The sequence below is a fragment of the Humulus lupulus genome, chromosome 7 (assembly GCF_963169125.1).
Source record: "Humulus lupulus chromosome 7, drHumLupu1.1, whole genome shotgun sequence".
NCBI classification, from domain to species: domain Eukaryota; kingdom Viridiplantae; phylum Streptophyta; class Magnoliopsida; order Rosales; family Cannabaceae; genus Humulus; species Humulus lupulus.
In genome coordinates, this window is record NC_084799.1 from 200,534,111 (window position 1) to 200,544,514 (window position 10,404).

Below are 10,404 nucleotides of genomic sequence, written 5' to 3' on the forward strand. Positions count from 1 at the left end.
TTTTTTTTTAAATAGCAAGAAACATAAATTTAAAATCCACGTATAATATTTAATATTACATTAAACATATATTATATAATCTATTGTTGTCACTCCCAAATTTATAAACTAGAACAAACATAAACTTAAATATAAATAAATAAATTATTTAATTAAAATATGTTATTTATTTGAAATTTATATGACATTAATATAAATTTAATAAAAATAATTAATAAATTCTATAAATAAAACTGAACAAACGTGCATATTGCACGTTGCTTGTATCTAGTATATATATGTGTATGTGACTCTTCCCCTTCTTTAATTCAAAATTGATAGCAAATATGAACACACGTGTAATTTATTGAATATATAAAAGAAGACTAAATAAAAATATAATATAATAAATTAGTGTTATATAAATGAATATATAATGAGAATTTAAACTTATCTAAATATTAAAATAATACAAAAAATGTGTTATAATATCTATTACAACAACACTTTTTATAAGTAAAGAATTTTGTTATGCAAACTTCATTATATAACACAAAAAATGTGTTATACTAAAGTGTAGTATAACACAAAAAATGAGAGTAAAAATTACTTACATTAGTGAGAAACTCATTGATAATCCACCATTGTTGTCCCAAGCTTGAAGAAATTAAAGAAATTTGAGGAATAGATGGTGATTTTCATATTAGGGTTGAAATGAGTGGAAAATTGGTATTTGTGATGGATTTGGGTGGAGAAAGGTAAAGAAAAGGATGGGAGAAGTGATTTTTATGAAATATGGTGAAGAAATTATGAAAAAGGAGTGAAATATGGGTGGTTATGGTGTTTAGAGGTGGTTGGAGGCGAGTTATGCTCGGGGAAGGAGAAGAAAGGCGGAAGAATTGTGAATTTAGGGTTGGGAAAAAAATTGAGATTTTTGGTTTTTAAGTGAGTCAGTCCGATCTTGGGCGGTGACGCTAATTATTTTTTTCGACTTGCTCCAGGATCCGCAGTGCAAGAAATGGGGCAGCAATGCAAGATCAAAATTCAAAAATCCACCCATTCTATAAATGGGTCTCGCCACGGTGCTAATACCTCCAGGCGGCGCGATCCTAATTGAAATCAGACAATTTTCTCTCTTTTTTTTCACATTTTTCACGGCACTCTGTTTGCAGCATTTACAGCTAATTGGGTCTCTGTTTGCCGAACGTTTGAATAGCTTTTCCAGCTTGTGCATCAAACTCTACTTTCATATGGCTAACTTTTTTGGTGGCCAGCTCCTTCTCGATATTGGCAGCGTAGTAAGCTCCCCTGCCCCTCTTGGAGCCACCACCGATGTCATTACTTGGTTCGACAGTTCTACATTAAAATAGTCATTGATTAACTAATTCAAATTATGTATGTCTTTTGTTTTTTGTTATAAAATTAAAATTTTATTACTTATGGTCTTTCCAAACCTACCCTATTCTGACCTGGTGGATCCCTTGGAGATATTAAGCAGTCATGTAGTTCTCCACATTTTTTCAACATGTTTCTCAAACATCTTGAAAAAATGAGGAGCAATACATGAATACATTGGCTATCCCCAAGGCATCCACTAGGTTCATGTCTATTGTTTTTTGTTATAAAATTAACATTTTATTACTTACGGTCTTTCCCAACCTACCCTATTCTGACCTAGTGGATCCCTTGGAGATAGTAAGCAGTCATGTACGTATCCTCATTTTTTCAAGATGTTTCTCAAACATCTTGAAAAAATGAGGAGCGGTACATAAATACATTGACTATCCCCAAGACATCCACTAGGTGCATGTCTATTACTTTTTTTTATACATAAAATTAACATTTTATTATTTATTGTCTTTCCCAGCCTACCCTATTCTAACCTAGTGGATCCCTTGGAGATAGTAAGAAATCATGTACTAATTCTCATTTTTTAAAGATATTTCATCAAATATCTTGAAGAAATGAGAACCAGTTACATGAATACATTGATTATCCCCAAGGCATCCACTAGGTGCATGTGTACCTATATCTGATACTATCATTAATTAATGATAATAAATAAAGTTTTCATTGAATTAAATAAAAAGTTACATATATTTGTTTAAATTACATATCACTGTCCTCATCATCACTAACTACAACATCATTACGGACACCACTATCACTATCACTATCGGCTAGAACATTGTCGTCATCCTCATCGTCTTCATAATTGGCCAACGTGTCGTCTTCAAATTCAACTTCATCATCGACAACAAATTCATCTGAACCTTCACCAACCAAATCATCGACGTTGTAAACTTCAGCGGGATTGACATCAACCCAATCATACTTAAGATTATCAAAAATTGGAAGTTCTACCCACAACTGAAATGAAGAAGAATTAACTTCTTGCAATATTGTTATATCATTTGTGGTCTCAGTATCATCAACATTGGAATTTGAGAAATCCCATACATTCCTCGAAATGTATTCATTAATGAGCCTCCAACCATCCCCATTTTTCACATCTCGAAGATAATACACCAACTTTGCTTGAGATGCGAGAACGAAAGGATCATCTTTATAGCATTCTTCCTTCATATATACGCTCCTAAAATTGGATTATTCCACTTTAATTATACTTGTATTGAACAATCTACACTTAAATAGGAGAACACTGTAACCCATCAAGTAGGACAATTCAATTATTTCTTCCAGAACTCCATAGCAGTTCACTCCTTCCTCACTTATCACCATTACACCGCAACTTTGTGTTTTAAACTTCATATCACGACCATGAATAACAAATTTCACACCATTCACTATCATCCCTGGATAAGATAACACGGTGCTGCTTGATTTGTTTGCGAGAGCATACAATTCATTATTAATTTCAGTAGGTGTTGACTCATGCAAACCGTTCACCTATCAACATTCACATTGAAAGTTAGTTTTGGATTGATTAAGTGGGGTTTCAAAAAATAATTGACTAATATACATACTCGTTCTTTGAACCACTGAGCAAACTCAACTTCTTGTTGAACTTCAAGATTCAAGCCCCCCGTCTTCTTGTTGAACTTGTAACTGGCAATCGTGTGATTTCAACCCAGCTATCTTGCCATCATTGACATTGAAATTCTTTGAAAGGTTTGCAGCAAAACCATCCGGGAATTCAACTGACTTCACAAATTCACAAAAAACTCGACGCTCCGAGACACTAAGGGTGTAACTGGCGTGCGGTTTCTTCCACTTGTTTCCCTCTTTGCGGAGATGGAGTTTTCCCCTAATTTTCATGTCTGCTAGATCAAGTGTTGCCTTGTCAGTGTCTTTAGATTTTCCACCTAAGTTCCACAAAGTTCCCAAGAGATTGTCGCAAACATTCTTCTCAATGTGCATTACGCCCAAGTTATTCCTCATCAATAATTCATTCCAATAATCAAGCTCGAATAATATGCTCTTCTTCGACCAATTAAGTTCAGTCGGAGCCCTTTTGCGTTTCACACCACCAAATTCTTTGTGTCGTTTCCCAGGTTGTCTAATCTGCAAATTCTCTAATTTCTTCAACACATCATCACCGGAGTAATCTTTTGGTGAAGGCCTGAGTTCCTTGTTACCGTTGAATAGTGCTCGTTTACTCTTCCATTCATGATCCATATCAAGAAATCTTCTATGGCTAATGTATGCAATTTTACTTCTAATCCCTAGAGAGGGAGTTTCTTCATTGCATGTGGGGCACGCCTTGTACCCTTTTGTGCTCCACCTAGACATCATTGCATAAGTTGGGTAGTTGTTAATCGTCCACAAGATTGTTGCACGCATATTGAACAAGGTACTATTGTATGCATCTCGTGTCTCGACACCATTCCCCCATAACTCCTTCAACTCGTTAGGCAAAGGTCTCATATAGACATCAATATCTTTTCCAGGTGAAGGACTTGGAATTAGAATAGACAACATTAATGGCTGTGGTTTCATGCACTTCCACGGCGGCAAGTTGTATGGGACAAGTATCACAGGCCACATGCTGTAAGAGTTGCTCATGTTCCCAAAAGGATCGAAACCATCTGTAGCCAACCCAAGCCTAACATTTCGAGGTTCAGCTGCGAAAGATGGGTACAATTCATCAAGGTGCTTCCACGCCTTACTGTCAGCAGGGTGCCTCATCACACCATCTTCCTTTGGCCTTTAAGAATAGTGACATCTCATATCCTCTGCAGTATATCTAAAATTGTACAACCATTTCAATCTCGGTGTTAACGGAAAGTACCGTATGACCTTATGAGCCACTTTCTTCCCGTTCCCACGATTATCTTGCCAGCAACACTCACCACAAACCGGGCAGAATTCCAAATTCGCATTCTCCTTCCAAAATAGTGCACAGTCATGCTTGCAAGCATCGATGGACTCATCTCCCAATCCAATACTCCCCAACTTTGCCTTCGCTTCATAGTTAGACTTAGGTAAAATTGTTTCGTCGGGCATAGCGTCGACTAACAATTCCAGCAAACAATCAAAGTAATGATTGCTGCACTTGTTAATAACTTTTAGATGCATCAGCTTCACCAAGAATTTCAACGCGGAATACTTTCTGCAACCCGGGTACAGTTCACCTGACATCTCCTTAAATAAATTGTCATAATTGTCGCGATGTTGAACATCATCTTGGGGAGGATCATTATAGTTTCCAGCGAGAGCGTCATCTTTAGCGTAAACATCCTCCGGGATATCCACTATCTCATCTCATTCCTGATCTCGTACCACATCTGGTGGCGGTGGCAACGCCTCTCCATGGTAATGCCACACTTTGTAGGACTGTATGGTGCCATTGTTGAATAAATGCATCGAAATTTCATTTATAGGCTGGAACTTAACAATCCCACATTTCTTGCACGGACAACGAACCAAACCCCAATCGTTCACCTGATTTTTAGCGATCTCGAAGAACTCCTTAACACTATTTTTATACTCCAGAGACCAACGATTCGTTGCACTCATCCAGCTTCTGTCGCTCGCCATCTTCAAGCGAAATAATTCAGAAAATATTAATAATTTTCTTAAAATGAGGAAAATGATAGTCAAAATATTTCATGACTGGTTGTCTCCCTAATTATCACTAAGTGATAATAATATCCTTTCTCTAGCAAAAATAATTATTTATATTTAACAAAGAAAATGTAGTTAATTATTAATTATTACAATTTCTTAAATCATTTAATTATTTATTACTTTTATTTTAAAATTAATTTAATTATTCATTAATTTCATTTTGTAATTTTTTTATTAAATTCTTCAATTTGTATTTGATTATTTACTTAATTAATAACAATTTTATTATATTTATATTTTACTTAATTATATTTTATTAAATCACTTATATTTTTAACTTTTTTCAATTACAAAACATCTAATATTAATGTTAAAATTAATTGTTAATTATTATGATTGGTAGTTTTATTTTATTTAAATTATATTTAAAAATTAATTTTTAGATGTATTTTTTAATTATACTTAAAATTTTATTTTATTAATTATTAAACTTTTATTAATTTTACTAACCCTAACAGGATTTGGGCAGCATAACGCTATATATCAAATATCCCAACAATTTTAAAACCTACAAAATAAACACTGTTGACCCTCGTTTTGTCAAACTGACACGGAGTCAAATGCTTGATGTGATAGACATTATTGAAATAAATCTAATGGAAAGAAAAATAAACGACACAACAAATTATAGTGGTTCGTCCCCACGAATTGGTAATGACCTACGTCCACTTAGAACTAGGGTTCTAAGTGATCAAAGAACTAGAGTTTAAGCTGTTATTGATCTTGATTATCAAAGGAGTGATCAAAGAACTAGGGTTCTTCGAGTTTCACAAGCCTTAGAGAGATGAGTAATACAACCGAAAGATAATAGCTTTAATTCTCTTCTAAACCATAAACCAAAATCAGCCAAAAGTCCCTTCCTTGAGCTATTTCTCTCTATTTATAGGCTCAAGGAGGGTCACATGAATTAGTTGCAGATATTTTTTCCTAACTAATCGGATAATCTCGGATATGATTACAATTGTATAAGATTATCTCAAAATATACGGAGTACACGACCAAGCTGGTCGTATATAAAACCCAAATGTTGTGTCAGGGGAATCTCCCTAGTCGATGGTCGAACAGAACCTCTGCCAGGTGTCAGCCACGTGTTAAAAATGTTTGCCACGTCATCCACACCTGCTTTTTAAATAACAAACACATATATAACTAGAATATTCCTAGATCATACAAAACATATATATACATTAACAAATACATCAATTTACATATATGAAATATTTAACCACGAAAAAACATATACCAAAATTGATTTTTTTATTAATACAAAAAAAATTATTAAATACATATTTACAAACATATCACATTTAATATAAAACAATTGAAAAATATAAACATACATTATTATTCGGATTTTTTTTAAGTTCATACTTTAACTAAAATACATATATATCACAAAATACAATATAATAAATATTAACAAGGAAAAATACACAAATATATATAAAACATTAAAATAAAAAAAATACATATTCAAATCTGTTTTTTAATAAATACAAAAAACATATATTATAAAAATAACTTTAAAATAGTTGTTATTAAGATAAACAAATACATATAAAGCATTAAAATAAAAATTAATGTTAACGGCTATATTTTTTATAATTAGTGTTAATTTTCCTAAGACTAGCAAAATTTGGGTAGCATAACAGCTATATTTTAAACTCTCCCAAAATTTTATAAAACCAGCAAACTACACAAAAAAAATATACATAATATTCCTAGAGCAATATACAGAATATTCCCAGAACACGCACAACATAAACAAAGATTAATAACATATATCAAATATGTTTATATCAGTAACATCAAAATAATTTATTTAGTAAATATTTATAAACAAATAATCTTTAATATAAAAAAGAAAACTATAATACAAATATACAATATAATATAATAATCTAATCTATTTTTTAAATATACATATATAGCATTAAAATTAAAAAAAAATACATACTCAAATCAGTATTTTTTTCATTTTTTAATAAATACTTAAAACATATATTATAAAAATAACATAAAATTAGCAAATAAAAAATATATTATATAGTGGGTCGGCAGTGGCTCGGGGTCGGCAGCGGCTCAGGGGTTGCGGCGGCTCTGGGTCGGCAGCGGCTCGGGGTTGGCAGCGACTCTGGGAGACTCCAAAGAAACAAAAAAAAAATCAAAAAATATTCAATACATAACAAAAACTAAAAAAAATACAAAGTCAAACTCAACTTACCTTAGGCAGAGGCTCGAGGTCAGGGGTGGGTCAGCCTTGGACAGTCAGGGTGGCCGATGGAGCTCGGGGTGGGTGGCGATGGAGGCTTGGGGGTGGTGGTGGGGAAGAAGAAAAAAGATTGTGTTGGTGGTGGCGTTGAAGGGAGGGTCGAGGTGGAGGGTTGGGGTGGTGGTGGGGAAGAAGAGAAAAGATTGTGTTGGTGGTGGCGTTGTAGGGAGGGTCGAGGTGGAGGGTTGGGGTGGTGGTGGAGGGTCAGGGTGGTGATGGTGCCGTTGAAGGGAGTATGAAGATGAGAAAATCGAAAGATTGCAAAAATAAGGAAGAAGGGCTTGGTGGCAGGGGTATATCGTTATGACTTTTGCCGACGCGTTTTGTTGCGCCGGCAATAGTCAATCAGAAAACCCTAATCCAAAACGGTACCATTTAAATAAGTATACATTTTACAGACGCAGTTTAGACTTTTGTCGGCGCAACAAAACGCGCCAGCAAAAGTTTGGACACCTATCTTCTTTAAAACGTGCATCGAGTTTAATATAACACGTTTGACTTTTGTCGGCGCGTTAGATGAAATGCGCCAGCAAAAGTGTTTGCTATCTTTGCCGGCGCAATTCGGGGTTGCGCCGGCAAAAGACCTAGTTTTTGCCAACGCGTTTCACTAATTGCGCCGGTAATAGTTTATTTTACCGACGCAATTCTGAATTACGCCGGCAAAGGCCTTCTTTCTTGTAGCGAGCCTTTTAAATGGCAGCTCGCGCTATTGCTATGCTATGTAAATTGTCATGTTTATCTGAACATTACCTAACGAATCCTCTTCTTGTTAAGAGTGTATAAATTAAATGTTACGCTTAGATCTCATTGTTCATCGAATCCTCTTCTTGTTTGGGCTCCCAAGGGACTTTTCGTAGCTATTGCTATGTGGGTAAGAATCACTTATTGATCAATATATATTAAACAATTTTTTATTATTTTTAATTCCAAAGCATTTATCCTAGGAAGAGACCGCTTATATTTTTCCTGATAAAACAGCAATATATTTAACTTGGTAGATTTAAAAATAAATGACGTACATAGACACATGGCATATGACGTCACTTTAACTAAATGTATATGGTAAACTTACTATGTTCGACTTATTAGAGAAGAAATTAATATCATGTTCTCCACTTAATGTATTTCTAGATGTAATCAATGTATTATGTATTTAGTTTTCATATAGTCTTATTTAATTACTTTATTAATCCTAGTTTTATTAGTCTTTTTTAATTGTTATTTTATAAATTAATATATATATTACATATTCGATATAAGGTAGGTTGGGACGACTAAATTTAGTCTTTATTTACACATTATTGATATAATAAATAACTTGCATGTGTACGTGTTCATATATAGTCAAGGGGCCGGAAGGGTCATTTTCTAATTAGGGACAATATGTATATGTGTATTACCACATTATATTAATGACACATTAATGAGACAAAAATTAAAATATTATATTATGAATGAAGTTGTAGTAGCTAGTTCCAAGATTATTTTGGTTATAAATACGTATCAAACATAGCAGAGATAATATATGCCTTGCATTGAGTGAATCAATCAAGTTAATTAGTTGAGAGAGCATATATATATATATATATATCAAAATGAGTGGGTGTAGTACTAACGATTACGTAGCATTCAGGCGTTGCAGCGATGGCAAATATTTGAGCGCCAATATGATCGGTGGGCTAGCATATCTGCAGTTCACTATGACTGAACTCTCAGACAAGAATGTGAAACATGAGATAATTCACGTTAACAATGACTTTGTCCGAATAAAATCCATAGCCAATGGACTTTTATGGAAGCGCAGCAGCGGATCCAACTGGGTCCTGGCCTCCGGTGACCCCAATAGTCACCCCGACTCTGACCCCAACATGTTGTTCCTTCCCATTCAACTCGACGAGAACGGCGTGTCATACCGCAGTAAAGGGAACCAGATGTTCTGCAAGAGTCGCTCCCCGGATGGCAAGAGGGAGTGTCTTATTGCCTCTGCTGCCGACATGTCTGATATTGCCAAGTTCGAGCTGGTCGATATCCCAGCTGCTGCTACTTAATTAAAACTACAAGTACTGATGTTGTGTGTGTCCTATAATAAGGGGTCTACCTATTATGTCCATCCATCGATCTCATCTATATAGCTAGATTAGATTGCATTCAGGCATAATATTATATTGACTCCAGGAGAGGGGTATCTTCTGTAATAAATAACTAAGCTCATTATTAGACTAGTATACTACTTACGTACGTACTAGCTAGTCAGGGCTTAGTTCTTCCTTGTGTTGTCTACCTGAATTATTAATATCATTACAAGCATTCATGTTGTTTAAAGTTTCTTTAAAGTTTGTATTATCCATGGATCTCCAACTTCTTATTTTACTATATATTATGATTAATTACAAAATAACTCAACCCAGCCTAATCGAGTTTGTTGAGGATATGAAAATAGAGGAATCAACTGATCAGAAGACAAATCTAGCTAATAGATTATTTAAAGTAATACATGGGGCACATGCAGCTATCTATAAATATGTATACTTACGTAACATTATTAGATTAGTGATGATCATATATTATATTATGCAAAAGTTGTACTAGCTAGTTTGATTGATTAGCTAGGTTTCAAGAAGGGTATATATATACTAATCAGCGGTGACGGGTTAAAATATTAGGCTCGAGGCGTCTCTACCGATATTAAAACGGACCGTTTCACACAAATGAGACCCGAAAAATTTCCCACATCTATTTTCGGTCAACATTTCAAATTATTAACGGTGATGCCCCATCACTAATAATAAATCTTGTTGTGATTTAATTTGATCAATAATTTGCAAGTGTACACAGTCAACAAGTAATATAATTATAAGTTGAGTATCGTCTCCATAGGGATTGAATTAGCAAATAATCGTGCGCAAATCAATTACCAAACAATCTAATATTGATGAAAAATTAATTGAAAATGATTCGAAATAAACTAAGAAAACAATCTAAAAGCAAGAGAAATTCAATTTGGTGAAATGGGCTTGAACTATTAAATTCCTCTGTGCTCCCAAGTAACCTGTCACGTTTGC